Source organism: Panicum virgatum, chromosome 2N (assembly GCF_016808335.1).
Source record: "Panicum virgatum strain AP13 chromosome 2N, P.virgatum_v5, whole genome shotgun sequence".
Taxonomy (NCBI): domain Eukaryota; kingdom Viridiplantae; phylum Streptophyta; class Magnoliopsida; order Poales; family Poaceae; genus Panicum; species Panicum virgatum.
In genome coordinates, this window is record NC_053146.1 from 37428067 (window position 1) to 37446225 (window position 18159).

At 48.3% G+C, this 18159-nt stretch overlaps 1 non-coding gene across 1 annotated transcript; it reads right to left on the reverse strand.

Moving 5' to 3' along the window:
- Positions 1-2749: 2749 nt before the first annotated feature.
- LOC120663137 lies at positions 2750-2856 on the reverse strand. Its single transcript, XR_005670360.1, has one exon. It is a non-coding gene; the product is annotated as a small nucleolar RNA R71 (small nucleolar RNA).
- Positions 2857-18159: the final 15303 nt, after the last annotated feature.

Sequence of the window (18159 nt, forward strand, 5' to 3'; positions counted from 1 at the left end):
CGTGGGTGTGAATGTGTAAAGGGTTTTCCAGAAAAGTCGATCCCCCTCTTAAGGGCACATCTCCTCCCTTTTATAGTTCAAGGGAGAGAGGGTCTGTTTCACAGGGGAAGGAAGGTAAAAAGGGAAAAGGCGAGGGGGTCGGGTGCTGTCCGGCCCCTTTCTTCCGTCCGTTGATCCCGACGAGTCTTGTGGGCCCTGTTAATGGTGACAGAGGGTTCCGTTCCCGTCCCTGGCCCTATGCGGGTCGTGGCGGATGGGGATGGGAGCGGCGCACTATTAATGATGTAGCTGTTTACAGAGGATGGGCGATCGGTCGTGTCCTTTGTCACGACGGTCAGCACGTCGTCTGGTGCTAACTTGTCAGGCGGAGTGATTGGGAGGCGTCCTCCTAGGATGGACTCGTCAACTCAACGTCCATCACTGTCCGTACCTAGGCGTGGGGCGGCCATGCCTCTGTTGACGGCCATTATCTCACATTTTGACCATCAACTTCTTGGAAATAAATTGAGTTTTGCACCATGTTCCATGAATATTTTATCTAACTCTAATAAGTTCCACAAGTTTTGGATGAGTTGTGCTTGCAGGAATCTACTGTCCAAAGATGGTCGAAATCAGAGAAAATCCCGGCCGCCCGGCACATTCCTTACCGACCGGCCTGACACCTCCACATACATGGGTCCAATACTTTCACTAGAGCAATGTGACATGTTCATAAGCTTCCATGACATGTTCATAAGGTTCCAGAACAAGGCGAACATCTCATATCCTATCGGTGGACTCGGAAGGCACAAGGTTCAAACCAAAGACCCACATGCCGGTGCCAAGAATGTCAAATGAGGAAAGCACCCTGTCTAGAGGCAATGAGGAGCGTTGATGTGCAATGTCGTTGAAACGGAGGGCCGAGGAGTGCTAGAGGCAGGCCGCCCGGCCCAACCCAGGCTGCCCGGCCTAAGATTCTGGTATCCGAGGAAACCACCCGACTTACCGACCTCCTGGAGTGATCAGAAGCCGTCCACGTGAAGTCAGTGGACTGGAGCTCCTCTTTCGCGTGTAGTTCAAGCCAAGTCAGGGGTAGCGTAATCTTGCAGCGGTTACCTGATTACCGACCTTGAGCAGCTATAAATAGGCCCCCCCCCATCCTCACTTGTAAACACACACTCAAAAGGAGCAATTCTCTCTTCTCAAGTCTAGAGTAGGTTAGTAGTTGGGAGTTAGAGTCGAGTCGAGCTTGTCTCGGGGATCTAGAGTCGTCATCAGAGCTCGGTATAAGCCCTTGTATCTTTTCCTTTGACTATTTTAATATAAGTAATCTTCTTCATTTACTTGAGTCAGCTTTACTTTCCGCAAGTATTTATCTTTCCAAGTACTAGTACTTGTCTGCGGGAGTAAGTTTTACCTCTAGTCCAGTTTAAGTTCTCTTCCTTACTTGTCGGAGTTAGTCTTACGGGTTTTCTCGCCTGTACTAGTGTAACTCAAGTTAGTTCACTAGGTTGAGGGGGATTTCTCTTGAAGGCCTCAAGAGAAATCCTAGTACCGAGAGCAGACGTGGTGTCTAACTCAGTGCTAGCTAGAAAGTGTGTTCCACCCCACGGTACCGCAGTGGTAGGCGGCAAGTGGTGACAGCCTTGTCCGTCCCTCATAGTCCACCATGTTCGGGTGTTTTCATAGCAGTAAGTTGCCAAAAGTATGTTGGGCCCCTTCTCACCCCTGTCTGCGCCCTTCGCTTAGGCCGCCGAAGTAAGCTCCTGGTTCCGACATCAAGATAGAAGCTTAGATTAGTTCTAGAGAGGCTAGCTTAGTAGTTTAGAAGTGTTTTAGGAGTCCTTTCTCGCTCGTTGTCCTCCCAGCTGCTACCTCTCTAAGGTATAGAATCTCCTGTGTGTCACGCGGTCATAGAATGGCCATTTATCATACACGTTATCTGGCTTACCCCTACTGAATTAGTCGGTCGATAAACTCAGTAAAAGTTGTCACTACAATTTACGATACACTTTACCATAGTGCTTCCTTGAGGATTTCACGATACCCTGGAATACTCCATGGTGAAGTGCTACACCGGTGAATTCTGTGCGCTTGCAGAATACCTATTCAGTTTGAGCATCAGAGACACCAACAAGTATTTCTGGTGCCATTGCCGGGGAAGCAATTGGCTATAGTTATCGTATAATTGAGTGGAAAATGTTACTGTTTTATCACCGCTAGTTTTCGCGGGCTTACCACTGCTCTCTCTCATTTATTCGATGCAGAGCAGTGCATGACCGGTTTTGATCTACCATCCAACTTCGATCCGAATCCTCAGAGAATTGGGCAAATTGTGACATGCCGCGTTGTCCCACCCCAGAACAAACCCACTTGGAATCCTCGTTTGTCAGTCTCAGCACCACCCATGGCCAAGACTCTCAGACAGTACTCGGCCCCGTCTAGCAGCCACATCCCTACTGGACTGAACAATGGCCTAGGCAATGATGGCTTTGAGCTCAAATCGGGACTGGTGAAAATGATTCAAGCGAGTCCATTCTATGGCAAGGCATCAGAGGATGCCAACGCTCACCTTCAAAACTTCTTGGAAGTGAGCAGTGCCATCAACCCTAGGGGTACCATGATGGATAACGTCCGTCTTTGACTATTCCCATTCTCCTTGCTAGGCAAGGCGAAGGCGTGGATTTATACCAACAAAGCGGACTTCACCACATGGGAAGCTTGCTCCAATGCATTCCTGATGAAATATTTCCCGGTGGGCAAAACCAATGCCCTCCGAGGTAAGATCTCTGGATTTCAAAAGCTCCTGGATGAAGCCATCCTGAAAGCTTGGGAGAGATTCCAGGAATACATCGCAGCATGCCCCCACTACAGCATGGAGGAATGGCTGATCATTCAGAGTTTCTTCAATGGTCTGAACACACTAGCCCAGAACCACATCGATGCAGCATCAGGTGGTTTCTTCCTTTTACTCAGCGTCAATGCAGCGAAAGCGCTGGTAGAGAAGATTGCTTCCAACCAGAGTTGGAAAGGTGAAAGGCAGCAACAGCCCCATAAGGGAATCCACCATATCGACAGTATCGATATGTTTGCTACCAAGATGAACCTTCTCATGAAGAGACTGGAGTCTTCGCACCAGGAGGCCAACCAAGTTATGGATTCTAGCATGACATGCGAAACTTGTGGAGAAACTGGACACACGGGCAATTCTTGCTCGATCACTCAGGTGGAAGCTCACTTCGTTGGAGCGAACAACTCCAACAACTCCGGCTTCCGTCCTCAGCAGGGTTGGAATTCCAAACCCAACCTCCCCTTCGGTCAGCAGCAAGGTATGAACTTTAATAACAATTTTTAGCCTACTTTAAAGGACCTAGTTTATGGCCAGAGACAAATAAATGATAACATTAGTAAGAAATTCCTTGCTAATGACAAAATTTTGGAATCTCTGGCCAGGCAACTAGAGGGCATAAATTCAGTTATTAAAAACCAGTTGAGCTTCAATAAAATGATAGAAACTCAGGTTGCTCAACTAGCCTCATCTTGTCCTAACAATAACTCGGGGAAACTTCCTGGGCAATCAAAAGTTCCTCCCAAGGAAAGTGTTAGTGCGGTGACTACGTGACAGGTAAGTCCACGCAAGAACCACCATACCCTAAAGATGCAGGATCTCGGCAGAAAGCCGTACCCGCCAGCAATACCTCTACTGCAGAAGAAGATCAGGAGGAGGCAGAAGAATCCAACACAACTGCTGCCCAGGAGGAAACCATGGAACCCCCTAGAACTTCACGGGAGTTTCATGACACTACTGCCTTACCGTTTCCGGAACGAATAAGGAAGCTGGTGGCCAACGAGCAATTCGGCAAGTTCATCGAGGTAATAAGGAAGTTGTATGTCAATATACCGCTTCTTGACGCTATGCAGGTCCCAACCTATGCCAAGTATATCAAAGATAAACTTGGTAACAAGAGAAGCCTGCCCACCACCGAGGTCGTGCAACTCACAGAGGAGTGTAGCGCAGCTATACTCGATCCTCTCCTGGAGAAGAAGAAAGATCCAGGATGCCCCACAATCACATGTTCAATCGGGAGTCAACATTTCTCACACGCTCTTTGCGATCTGGGAGCAAGTGTCAGCGTCATGCCTAAGGTAGTTTACGATAAACTAAATTATCATGAGCTTGCCCCTACTGCCATGTGCTTGCAGCTAGCGGACCAAATGTCTATTATCCCGCGGGAATTGCAGAGAACGTCCCGGTTAAAATTTGAAACTTCTTTATTCCCGTTGATTTCGTCGTCCTCGACATGGAAGTCGATGCCAAGACGCCTCTCATTTTGGGAAGGCCGTTCTTGAGTACCGCAAATGCACAAATTGATGTTGGAGCCAGAGGGATCCAACTCAATATCAATGGGCAGACAGAGAGGTTCGCCTTTAGACCAAAGGTCGAACAGTGTTCCCAGGTCAAAACATTCAACCGGAGGAAATCCGAGAAAGAGCAGGAGAAGCCATCAACACCCACAATCGATATCCTTGCCGAGCTCTTGGAACGACTAAGAATCGACAGGGAGATCAGAGTGCATAACTACAGAAACACAAGACGACGAATCCTTCGCAGAGAATTTGAGGAATCGGAGGCGCAAGCGATCAAAACAAAACCCGCCACCAAGAAGGAATGGCGGAGAAAAGTGTCTTCGTCTGGAACTCCATCCGGCGACGACAACAGAACCCGAGGTATGGAGAGTCCTGCTCCTGACTCAAAATCCGAGCTATCACCATGAGAACCATGGTACGTATCCATCCTTGCATCTGCATATAGGATAGTTTAAACTTCTTGCATAATTTTTCTTTCTTTTCAAAGTCATGGCATGTTTACAATTTTAAACCAAAATTTAAATTTTTGTTCTGCATCAAATATTATTACGTTGCATTAAAAAAATATTTTCGGCCAAAGTGTAGGCCGGCCGGCCCCACCTTGTCTCCTTTGGTCAGGGGGCAGCAGGAACTGAAGAACTTTGAGTGCATGCGAACCAAAGGAAAAGAGGGAAAGGCAGAATGAATGGCATGGGATCGAGTGGCATTCATCACGGCCGGCTAGGCTGCCTCCACCACTCACGTCCCGTCTTCGCCCACTCAAGCACGATCACCACCAGCTCTAGAGGCAGTAGACCGAGGCAGTGGCACGCTTGCCGCCGTGCCCAGGCCGGACGGCCTGCCTCCTACGCTCGGCTATAAAAGCCGACGAAGGTGAGTCACTCCCTGCACCCTCAGCTCGAGTACACAGAAAACTCACCCATGCTCGAGTTCTCTCTTCTGAGTTTTCTTGCTTAATGAAGCTTTTAGAAGTTAATTAATCCAAGTAACTCAAGTACTAGCCCCACAAGAATAGTAGTAGTGCTGAGATTAGCTCAGCACTAATCCAATAAAATTAGTAGTAACTCTCTCCTAAAATGAAAACCACAAAAATATGTCCCGTTGAATAAACAAGCTCTGAACGAAGAACGTTTGTGATGGATTGATCCCCACAAGAACGACTAACCACTGACCCCTCCGATTATTTTCCCTACGTATTCTTTGCACTAATCTTTAGCAGGAATCATGTCGCTTTGAGGGAATATCAAAGGCAAGGTGAAGAAGCTGGGCTCGTCATCCCGATCCCAGTGCTCGCGAGCGTCATCAGGCTCCCGGGATGACATGTCGGTGGACTCTGTTCGCCGACTGTCATGATCCTAGGAGGAAGAAGAGGAAGCCCCTGCCTCCCCAGCAATCCCGAGGCCCCATCTCAAAATTAGAGTTCTGACCTTGGTTGATCAGATCGTTGTCCGGACTGATTATGAGCGGGACGCCCTCGAGCTGTTGAAGAAGCAGTCGTACGGCCACGCCAAGCGGTTCGATACAGAATTCCTCATGATGACGGGACTCCGCCAGGACATGAACCGTGTGTTCACGGCTGCGGGATGGTCGCGCTTCGCCGACATCACCGAACCAGGTTTGCACCTTCTCACCATGGAATTCTTATCTATGCTACATGTCGAAACTGTTGGAAAAGAAACTAAAATCCACTTTCGCTTTTTCAATGAGTTCTTTGAGATGTTACCCAGAGACTTTAGTAATGCACTAGGCTTCAGTAAGAAATGCATATTAGAAGCTAATGCATTAGCAGATGATCTTGAGTATGACCGTAGTGCTTGGTGGAATGAAATCTCAGATGAACCAGTGAGTAGTAAAAATAGCATAGTCTCCATCCATAACCCGACTCTAAGAGTTTTAGCCGAGTATCTTGCTATGGTAGTCTTTTCTCGGTCAGACCTCAGGTTGTGTAGCTCCTCAGAGCTCATGTACTTGTATGCTATGGCAAAGAAGATTCGCTACTCACCTATCATGGGCATGGTCGCACACTGGCAGAAAATGATCTCGTGCAAATCTCGCATCGACATAACCTCACTGGTCACCCACATTGCGCATTATGTCGGTGTTCTGGAGAATGCACAAGTCACATATCTGACCGCGACGGATGAGTACCAAACCTTCATCGGTCTGGACCACTTTGTTCACGCGCACATGATGCGTGAAGGTCCTGGGAACTCAGTGTTCATGTGCTATCCGGGGTACGAGAGGGAGTTCGAGCTGCTTTGCCCGAAACTCTCACTCTACTCTGTGAAACGTTTGACCCTCCAAACGGAAAAGAAGGAGCCAGCACGACACAGCACAACTGGCCCTATGACACGGGGCAGAACTCGGCGTGACACACAGTTGGCCGAGGGTGGTACATCATGGCAGGAAGGCACATCCCGCCAGGCAGGGACTTCTCGCCAGCCAGGAGCTTCACGGCAGGCCCGTGCTTCTCAGGAGGTCGGACCATCACACGCAGCACCCTCGCCAGATGCTTCAGCACAACCTCACCCAGACACTACTCACATGAGCTTCGAGGAGGCCTACGGGTTTTACACCCAGGGTGGCCAGACCTCGTACCAGCCTGAGGGTAGCACGGGGTATGGGAACGACCAGGGGTTTTACTACCCCTCGGGCATGGGGACATCCCACAGTCCACAGGATGGCCCGTCCGCGCCAGCACGCTTTGAGTACGACAACCCGCTCACACGAGAGCCGTCGGGCCTCACTGCCCGAATGGGTGCCATAGAGTTACGTCAGGAGGAGTTGGGACACAGCCTCGATCACAACACCAGTCTCACACCGGAGAGTTGGGGGATGTTATCCTCTTTGTCCTATGATTAGCACCATGGTGCGTACTACCCCCCCCCCCCCCCCCCCCGCCACATCCAGACTAGTAGCCCCGAGCCTCGTTGAAGCTTGGGGGAAGAGATCGTCAGTATCCAAGTAAGTCGTCATACCCGCTCGTTCAGCTTATCATAATCTTAGTTGAAAAAAGAAGAGAGAATTGCCATGCTTAGAATAAATGTATGGAAATCCGTGCAAACTCTTACCTTGGAAATGATGAATAGTTGCTCTGTTTGAGTTTTGCATGTGCCCCATTTACAGCTTTTTACTCATCTAGTACCAGAGCTAGTTGGCACATAATAGACATATTTTAAAATCTATTTGTGTGGGAGCATTAACATGATTTTCTAAGTCTAAGTTGTTGTGGGATTCGAGATGGCCTACATTGGAATTAAAACTGTTTACCTCAGTAAGGGAAATTTTCGAAATAACATTAAAACATGACAAAAGGTTTCTCTGTTGGTTTACATATCCCATCTAGAGCCATAATGTTTTATCATACATGAGCTACCATAGGCTATCTTGATTTACTTTGAGCTTTGTTGAATGGTGAGTTCGCTCGAGGAAAGGTACTTGTCATCTGCCGGTCTTTCTCCTTTCCGTACCCATTTCCTTGCTAGCCTCAAAGTGTCTGGTATGATAATCACCTATTCCGGGTATTGTCTTCTATTTTCACCAAACAGTTCCACCACAACTCCAGCCCAAAATCTCCACTGTGTGCCTATCCACTCCAAAAAAGGGTCAAAATTCTTCAAAAGTTCCCTCTGAAAGTATTCAATTCAGGAAGGACATGGAGTTACCTTCTTCTTCAAAAAAAAAGGTGAAAAAGAACTGCCCATGATCAGCAAAAGTAGTTCAAAAGAGGAGTTCAATAAAATGACCCAAAAATATTTCCAAAAGTGTGAGTTCATTTCTCCCTCTCCCCTAGACATTTGTGATTCCATAAGATCAGAATTTGATCAGGTACCTATCTCTTACGAACCACTCTTCGGCTCGACAACACAGGTAATCAAGGTATGTCATACTCTTTCTACCCATAACTCCAGATATCAGCCTTAGATTAGGAAGAAATTGGTCAAGTTTCGACCTTGGTAAGGATCATATACCTTGAGCGATTGATAGCACCTTCAGGGAACCTTAATCATATGCATACTTAAGAAATATTCCGAGAATGAACCTGAACAGGGAAGACAGGAAAACATTCTGGTGAAGGTTGTTCAGTCCACCAACCGCTCAAGGCAAGGGATGAAATGTGAAATAAGCCCCATCATTCAGAACAAAGAGGTATGAGCCAACTTACTCGAAGTACATACAGATAGAGTAATATACTGTGCACAGGGTACCTGCAGAGGGCAAACATCGATGCAACTCCTGATCCACCGAGCCTTAGTATTAAGCTTTGCTCGAGGACGAGCAAAAGTTTAAGCTTGGGGGGGTGTTGACGGCCATTATCTCACATTTTGACCGTCAACTTCTCGGAAATAAATTGAGTTTTGCACCATGTTCGATGCATAATTTATCTAATTCTAATAAGTTCCACAAGTTTTGGATGAGTTGTGCTTGTAGGAATCTACTATCCAAAGATGGTCGAAATCAGAGAAAATCCCGGCCGCCCAGCACATTCCGTGCCGACCGGCCTGACACCTCAATATACATGGGTCCAATACTTTCACTGGAGCAATGTGACATGTTCATAAGGTTCCAGAACAAGGCGAACATCTCATATCCGGTCGGTGGACCCGGAAGGCACAAGGTTCAAACCAAAGATAAACATGCCACTGCCAAGAACGTCAAATGAGGAAAGCACCCAGTCCAGAGGCAATGTAGAGCGTTGATGTGCAATGTTGGCGAAAAGGAGAGCCGAGGAATGCCAGAGGCAGGCCGCCCGGCCCAACCCAGGCTGCCAGGCCTAAAATTCTGGTATCCGAGGAAACCACTCGACTTACCGACCTCCTAGAGTGATCAGAAGCCGTCCACGCGAAGTCGGTGGACAGGTGGCAGCAGGGCCAGGCCGGCCAGCCTAGGTCAGGCCGCCCGGCCCCACAAGTCGGCCACTAGACTTTCGTGTGAAGTTCAAGCCAAGTCAGGGGTAGCGTAATTGTAACATCCCAAAAATTTACCGAAACAAATCACTCGCCAAAAATCATTTTCAAAATCTTTTTCGTCGTTGAGCTCAAATCATTTCAAAATCTTTTTCCATCCGAGCTCCTAATTCCCCGAAAATACTTCTCGGCGTTTCGCCGTCCGACACCCAAAATTAATCATCATCCTTTCTCCTTCTTTTCCTCGACCCGCGTGCCGTGCCGCATGCTCGACCAACCCTGCGGTCGCCGCCGCGAATCCCGTCATCCCGACATCAGTACCAGTTACCGTCCCGTCTCTCTGTTTTTTTTTCTCTCGTTCCGTGTGCGGTCGCCGAATGCCGCAGCACGCGCTCGCGACTGTTGCCGTGAATTCCGCCGACGCGCCCCCTCCTTTTCTTTTTCCCTCTCTCTTTTCCCCCTTTTTTCCCTTTTTCCTTTTTCTCCTTTTCTCTTTTTTTTTATTTCTTCTTCTCCCTCCTCCTTTCTCCCCCACGCGCCGCACGCCGAGATCTCTACTCGATGCCTCCATGCCCCCTTGTGCCGGCCGGGGCCCCCTCTGCCTGCGTCGTCGCTTCACCGCCGCTACGCGCCACCGCCCCTCCTGCTCACCTCAACGCTCGCGCACAACCGAGCTCCAGTGGAGCTCGCATCACGCACGCACGGGCCGCACACCGGCATTCTCGACGCGCCGAGCTTCCCTGGACGCCACCTCCCCCGCTCGCAACCGCACCGCCCTCTGCTCGCCCCGTCCCATCCCCGGCACTGCCGTGCCCCCTTACTCGCATCGTCGCCCGTGCTGCACGCCGAGCAGAGCCAGGTGGCACCCAGTCCCCTGCGTGCGGCACGCCACCCCCCCCCACGTCCACTTGCACGTCCTTCCCTACACGCCCCATCGCCTCACCGTTGCCTCGCCGTCGCGTTCGCGCCGCTCCGCGACGCCGAAGCCGTCCCCACGCCATTAATGGCCGCGCAGAGCTGCCCCGCCGGCCACCGCGACCCCCCTCTCCTCCATGCCTCACCCCGCCTATAAATAGGGGCTCCGCGTTGCCCTCGACCTCCACAGCCACCGCTACCCCCCAGCGCCCCCTCCTCTGCTCCCCAAACGCCGCCGCCACGAGCCTCTGCACCGGCTGCCGCCCGCTCCAGTGGCGCCGCCTCCTCACTCCACCCTAGCCCGAGGTGAGGGCAAGGATAGGATCCCCACGGCCCCCTCTTCCTTTCCCCCTCCCTCTCGGCCGCCGCCGCCGCGGGCGCCGTTCCCCCCTCCTCTGCTTCTGTCGCGAGGAAGGCGAAAGGGGGCAAATTTGCCCTTAACCCCCTGCTATCTCTCCTTTTTATTTAAGAACCCCCCCTTTTGTAGCCTCTTTTATAAAAGAAGCCCCTCCCTTATTTCTTTTAATGAATAAGCCCTCCCACCATATAAACGTAATTTCAAATAGACCCCTGTCCCTTCCGGAGTAACACATATATTTTCAGAAATTATAATCAAGTCCTTCCACTCTCAAAAATAATTACAAAGAAGCCCTTGAACCCCCGTTTAACCCCTAACCATTCCTTCGACTCATTATTTCATGCGCCAAAAATCATCCGTTTGCCCTGAAATTTACCACGCCATTTCTAACATAATTCCAGCCATGCCATTAAGAAATCTCCCAAAAATATTCTTTCTACCATTGTTTCTTAAGTTATTCCTGATTCGAGCTCAACGATAAAACATTTATTTCTTTTTCTTTATTGTGTGTTTGTTTGTGTACGCCGTAGATCACGGTGTGAACGAGGGAGAACCCGTCGACGAGCAGTACCGCGAGCAGGTGTGCGAGGATCAATACCGCGACCCCGAACCCGAAGGACAGTACCTCGATCAGGACCTCCTGGAAGGCTTTGAAGACGACAAGTTCAATCTCATCCTTTGATTGCATATTTCGACCCAGTTTTATAAACACAACCTATTGGCCTGTTTTACAAAATTGCATATGTTTTTACTACTGAAAACATGGTTGGATAGCCACCCCTTGATTTGTTATAACCATTCCTTGACCACCTAGATTTATGTCTAAATATGATTTATTCTATTTGGATGTTGATCACTGCTAGAGCGCCGCTTAGGACCCGGTACTCATTTTATTACACTCTAAAATGGTTACAACATGCTTTATAAAAAGAAAAATGCGTGAGTATTGCGAACAGGGAGATTGGGTTATAAAGAATAAAATATTAAGATGGGATGGATGAATGGCATTCCCTGGGTGGATTGTCATGCATTGGAGGCTCGTACCATTGTGGTAGAGCAAGGAGGTTTGGAGATAGCCATCCTGTCACAATTAAGGACCGAGTTGATGTGTCATCTTGCCTGACTCAACTATCGTGCAAACCACTCGACCGTTGTATGTGGCAATGGCTTAGCATAAACCCCACTAGTTAGTCTGATAGTCATCAGGAGAGCTGAGAGCAACGGGTGACCAAGGAGAAGGGATAAGGTCGTGGTGACTTATGCCCCGGTTAAACCTCGGTGTCAGGTCAATGGTCCCTTGGTGGAGCCCGTGTTGGCTAGTCAGATCTAGCTAAGGTGGGTAATGGCTTTGATGGGATCTACACCGACATTAAGGTGATCGTGCTGTGGTGCCCCACTTGTGGGTAAAGTTGCACACCTCTGCAAGTGTAGAACCTATTCGGATAGCCGTGCTCACGGTATTGAGCGAGTTACGGTTTGGTCACACAACTAGACTTTTGGGAGGAATGTTTTCATGGCGTGAGTTGATTTTGGAAGGTGTCCGGCAGTTGTGTCGTGAGCTACTGCGGATGGGGAGTCCGGTAGCATTTAAACTTGAATCCTTTGTGAAGGATCAACCCCACTCATTATTCGGTTAAGTAAGAAACTGCTTTAAGAAAACCTTTTTTTCAAAACTAAACCCCTTCATGTGTAAAATCTAGCTTTACTGCAAATAAAACTCCGCCTTATCCGTGATTTATCCTGTGCATATCTGTATTACCCCCTCCGTGGGTGGGGTTGGACTTGTTGAGTACTTTTGTACTCACCCGATATATATTTGTGGTTTTCTTCAGAGGAAGATCCGGACTTCGTTGTTGAAGACGTCGAGTAGAGGTTGCGTCTGCACCCAACTTTGCCTGTGGTGTTGGCCCTCTGCAAGATGCTTCTGCTGGGGCGATACTCTGTTCTTCGTGCTTTGGTGTATCACCGTAGCCTTTTTACTTCTTATTATCGTTTGTATCGAGTGTCCGCCTCCTCGGTGGTTTGTATGGTGATGTACCATCTGTATCAGCCTCCTAGAACTGATATTTGTATCACATTTAAGTCACCTCTTATGAGGGGACGCTTCAGTAATCTTGTAGCGGTTACCTGATTACTGACCTTGAGCAGCTATAAATTGGCCCCCCATCAATTCGGTGGACTCGGAAGGCACAAGGTTCAAACCAAAGACCCACATGCCGGTGCCAAGAATGTCAAATGAGGAAAGCACCCTGTCTAGAGGCAATGTGGAGCGTTGATGTGCAATGTCGTTGAAACGGAGGGCCGAGGAGTGCCAGAGGCAGGCCGCCCGGCCTAAGATTCTGGTGTCCGAGGAAACCACCCGACTTACCGACCTCCTGGAGTGATCAGAAGCCGTCCATGTGAAGTCAGTGGATTGGAGCTCCTCTTTCGCGTGAAGTTCAAGCCAAGTCAGGGGTAGCGTAATCTTGCAGCGGTTACCTGATTACCGACCTTGAGCAGCTATAAATAGGCCCCCCATCCTCACTTGTAAACACACACTCAAAAGGAGCAATTCTCTCTTCTCAAGTCTAGAGTAGGTTAGTAGTTGGGAGTTAGAGTCGAGTCGAGCTTGTCTCGGGGATCTAGAGTCGTCATCGGAGCTCGGTATAAGCCCTTGTATCTTTTCCTTTGACTATTTTAATATAAGTAATCTTCTTCATTTACTTGAGTCAGCTTTACTTTCCGCAAGTATTTATCTTTCCAAGTACTAGTACTTGTCTGCGGGAGTAAGTTTTACCTCTAGTCCAGTTTAAGTTCTCTTCCTTGCTTGTCGGAGTTAGTCTTACGGGTTTTCTCGCCTGTACTAGTGTAACTCAAGTTAGTTCACTAGGTTGACGGGGATTTCTCTTGAAGGCCTCAAGAGAAATCCTAGTACCAAGAGTAGACGTGGTGTCTGACTCAGTGCTAGCTAGAAAGTGTGTTCCACCCCACGGTACCACAGTGGTAGGCGGCAAGTGGTGACAGCCTTGTCCGTCCCTCATAGTCCACCATGTTCGGGTGTTTTCATAGCAGTAAGTTGCCAAAAGTATGTTGGGCCCCTTCTCACCCCTGTCTGCGCCCTTCGCTTAGGCCGCCGAAGTAAGCTCCTGGTTCCGACATCAAGATAGAAGCTTGGATTAGTTCTAGAGAGGCTGGCTCAGTAGTTTAGAAGTGTTTCTGGAGTCCTTTCTCGCTCGTTGTCCTCCCAGCTGCTACCTCTCTAAGGTATAGAATCTTCTGTGTGTCACGCGGTCATAGACTGGCCATTTATCATACTCGTTATCTGGCTTACCCCTGCTGAATTAGTCGATCGATAAACTCAGTAAAGGTTGTCACTACAATTTACGATACACTTTACCATAGTGCTTCCCTGAGGATTTCACAATACCCTGGAATACTCCAAGGTAAAGTGCTACACCGTTGAATTCTATGCGCTTGCAGAATACCTATTCAGATTGAGCATAAGAGACACCAACAGCCTTCCACTTGCCTGATGTGACTACGCGTGGGCCCTCTTTTTTGACCGGAAATGCTTCCCTTCCCACGGGGTTGATGGGCCACCGCGTAGTGGTGTGGGTCCTCTCCTGCGAGGGTCAGGCGTGGCGGAACTCTCCTGTGGGGGTCGGGAGAGGCGGACCTCTCCAGTCCTGGAACTTGGTCGCGGCGAGACCCTCCTCGGGGAAACTCGGAATGGGCCTTGGGCCATTTCTCGGAGGCTGGGATGTACCTGGGCCATCCGATTGGAGTTCGGTGCTTGTCAATTTGGGATGCACGATCCGTTAAGCACAGGGGGTTTAGTTTCGCGTGGTGAGTAGGGCTACTTGTCACTTTTATCCTCATCAGTAGCCTCCGACCACCATCGCGGTTACAGCGGAACCGCGTTGGGGGGTCTCGTTTTGTGGGTGACGTTCGACGGTCCGGCGGATCGTCCTGTCGTTCTCACGTGGCTTCCATGGCTTCCGGTGGGTGCGTGGGAGCGCACGGACTGGCTGTAGCTGTGGCAGCCCCGCCCGACATAAACCGGCTTAAGTGCGCTAACCATCATCAAACGACATTCAGGGTTAACACGCACTTAAAACGGAGCAATCCGGCAGTGTTGTCGGGTAAAATCCCGATAAAACCACATGAACCTGGATCGAACAAAGCAGCATAACTCACACGAATGCGAGTCCAAAGATTACAACACCTCACAATATAATACACCACAGAGTTTAACATAAAAGCAAATTACAAACCAAGCTCCAAATTTAACAAAGTACTTTTCAAGCCAACATAACAGAAGTTCACCAGAGTCCTTTATTTTAGCAGAAAGTAAACACGAGAACTAATGACGATATGGATGTCTCGAGAAAGCCCGATACAAGACATCACTCGTTCTTGTCATCATTGGCCGGGGACGCATCCCACTCCACGGACCAACCAGGCGGAAGAGTGCAAGGCCAGGTCAAACTGGCAATCATATCCTCAAAAGTATCTCCTGAAACAAAAATGAGCCACAAGCAAGGCTGAGTATTCTAATACTCAGTAAGGCTTACCCGACTGAGGGTATACTTAGCCCTTTATCTAGATATGCAAGGCTTTTGGCTTGAGGGGTTGTTTTGCCGAAAAGCAGTAAAGAGTAGATCCTTAATGCAGGTTATAGTTTTCAGGTTCTAGTTCAATTAACCAGTCTAGGTGAGCATCTATCCAAAGGCATGCATGGTGAAAACAATTATCTTTTATTATCCAATCAACCATGTTAATCATCCTCATCTTTCACTTCTTACTCTATGTGGTAAAAGGGTTGAGCAGTCCCAAACCGTGAGAAGCGGACGATTCGAATCGAATTTATTAACCTGGCCAGGTAGACCTAAACACACGTCACGTGGATACTCACAGAGTCACACGTGCAACTTTTCCCTTCAATTCTCGCCTCACGGAACAGGCCCACCGCCCTCAAGTACAGCAGTACGACGACTCTGTACTCGCCATTAGCTAGATGTGAACGAGTTCAAGACGGTGGGAAGGTATGTTCCGGCTGCGGTTCAATCCAGTACTTAAGCTTACCGATTACCATATTCTCGGCATGTGATTAGTACGTTCAAACGCTTAACCACCACTACCACACACTGCGGCCTTATCACTTTTCACTAGACAGACGGGGCATCCCAAGTATCACGACCCCGCCCGTAGACCTTATAGTTGTAGCAAGTAGTAAACAACCAACTCCTATAATTTCTCGCGAGTGACAGGAAATCACTCGACTTCTACCGAACCATTAGCATAGCTAACTAGCGACCCATACTTACTAGTGTTCAAACATAGGTACCTAGGATCATGCAACTAAGGTTCCAGTCAACTCCTGTAACTTAAATGCACAAGTAAATAGGAACAATAATAAGTTGCATAATTTAAAATAGAAGGACATGCTCCGGGGCTTGCCTTCCTGGGCGTAACTAGTTCTGGGCTCTTCCGAAATCGGGTTCAAGCCTTCAGTAGCTTCAGTTAGATTCACCTGAGCTTCACGCTACTCACTCTCGGACTCGGGCACCAGCTCGTATGTTCCGTCAGCGAGAGTGGTCGAATCTATATGAAATGCAATGCACATGGGTCAGTCGTTGTGATGGTAAGAATTTATGAATTATTTCACAATAAAGGTGTAAAGCAAACAAAACCCGAAGCTAACGAGTGAAACATTTTCATTCATATTTTACTGGGCAATCGTTTATAGAGTAGTAACTCAACATATCTAACTACTCAAAATATCAAGATCAACAGCACAAGAAAGCTATACTAACTTCCTAAACAAGTGGGAGTAGTTTTCTATAGCAATTAAACCATGGTGGGATAATAAAACAACAACTCAGCACACATTCAGTAGTAAATTCAATAAAAATTACATCAAACATAAGGTAAACAGAACTAGCTATCCTGCAAAATTCATCCCAAAACCTGTAGTCAATTAACCAGAACAAATCACATAATCAGACAATGCCTATAACAAGATTGAATTATACAGGTTATACCAGAGTATAAAACAATCTCAAACTTTAACAGTAGGTCTAAAAAGGGATGAATTAGTTACTGTGATATTTTCAGGATTTATTAAGCACAGAATTAAATAGGAGAAAATAAACAAAACATACATCAGCTTATCAAGATTAACTTTTAGATCCTGTTCTAGTCATGAACTGGGGTTCAAACTCCATGGACAAGCTAAACTATTCAAAAAGAATACTCAGAAATATTTTCATGATTTATTATCAAGATAAACTATTTATCATAATTAATATCTACTAAACAAGCATTAAACCAAAGAAATAGCTACACAAATCTAAAAATAATGAAACTTGGACAGTGGTGTTCATTTAGTATTGGAAATACACAGAAAAAGTTTCACACACTTATCCATAATAGAACATCCAGAAATAAAAAGTAAGCTACTCTACTAGATCTAGCCAAGACTAGGGTTTCATCTAGTTATGGGTGTCAACTTGTGCTCAAATTTTTACACAAAGCTAAACATGTCATGAAGTAGCTACCAGACAAAAATAACCCATATATAGTGAGTAGAACTCCTAGAATAACTATAGTCTTTGAAATCTAATCTTTTTCCTAGATTAAAATACAGACAGAAAATAAACATGTGCATGTAATGAAAGTTGTAGATCTTGTTGCAAGGATTCCAAAACATTTAGATTTGCATTTTTCTGATTTGTCTACGAATTTATAGGCATTTTCAAAGTTTGCTGTTTTGAGTTCATGGCGTTTTTGCACTTGGCACCCTGGACTTTTGGCTTCTTCTCAGAGGAGACCCCTGGCCGCAAAACAGAGGAACAAGGGCGGCGCCATTTCCTGCGCTCAGGGTCGCCGGCGGTGGGGGTTCGTAGGGGAAAAGAGAGAGGGGAACACGAGCTACCTTTGGAGGGGCTTGGAGCTCGCGGAGGTGGACTGTGGTGGCCTCGCCGCGGAGAGGGGCGGCCGGCGGCGGACTGGTCCTTGACGGCGGTGTTCCCGGCGGGGAAAGGAGGGGGTGGCCGGGTGCAGGAGGTTCGGGGCGGTGAGGTGAAGCTGGCTGGGGGGTCTGTGGGGCGCGAGGAAGGGCGGAAGGATGGGCTCCGCGGAAGCCTAGGGGCGGCGGCGCTAATGGCGGCCCTGGACACCGTTGGAAGCTCGGCCGGGCGCCTGGAGCAGGGAGTGAAGTAGAGGGGGAGGGAGGAGGCCCATTTGCGAAGCAAAGGGAGGGAGGAGAGCCAGGCGAGGGCGCGAGCGGGCTGGGGAATTGATGCACGGCAAGGCTCGGCTCGTTCGTCGCCGTGGCACACCGACGGCAGTCCTCGGCGTGCGCACAGGGAGGGAGTGCCGCGTGGAGAGGCCGAGAAGCATCGGGAGCAGCCAGGGACGAGGCCCGGTGAGAGCACGGCGCGTGGCCGGCGGCCTTGACCGGCGGCGACCACAGCTCAGCACAGAACAGGGGATGGAGGAAGAGAGAGAAAAGAGAGAGTAGAGAGAGATTAAATTGATTCAAAATTCAAATTTTTCTCAAGGATTCCTTTTAAAACATAGAAAACTTCGAATACAAAAGTTGTAGAGAATTTAAAAACCTTCCACTTTTATTTCAGGAAAAAGTTTATT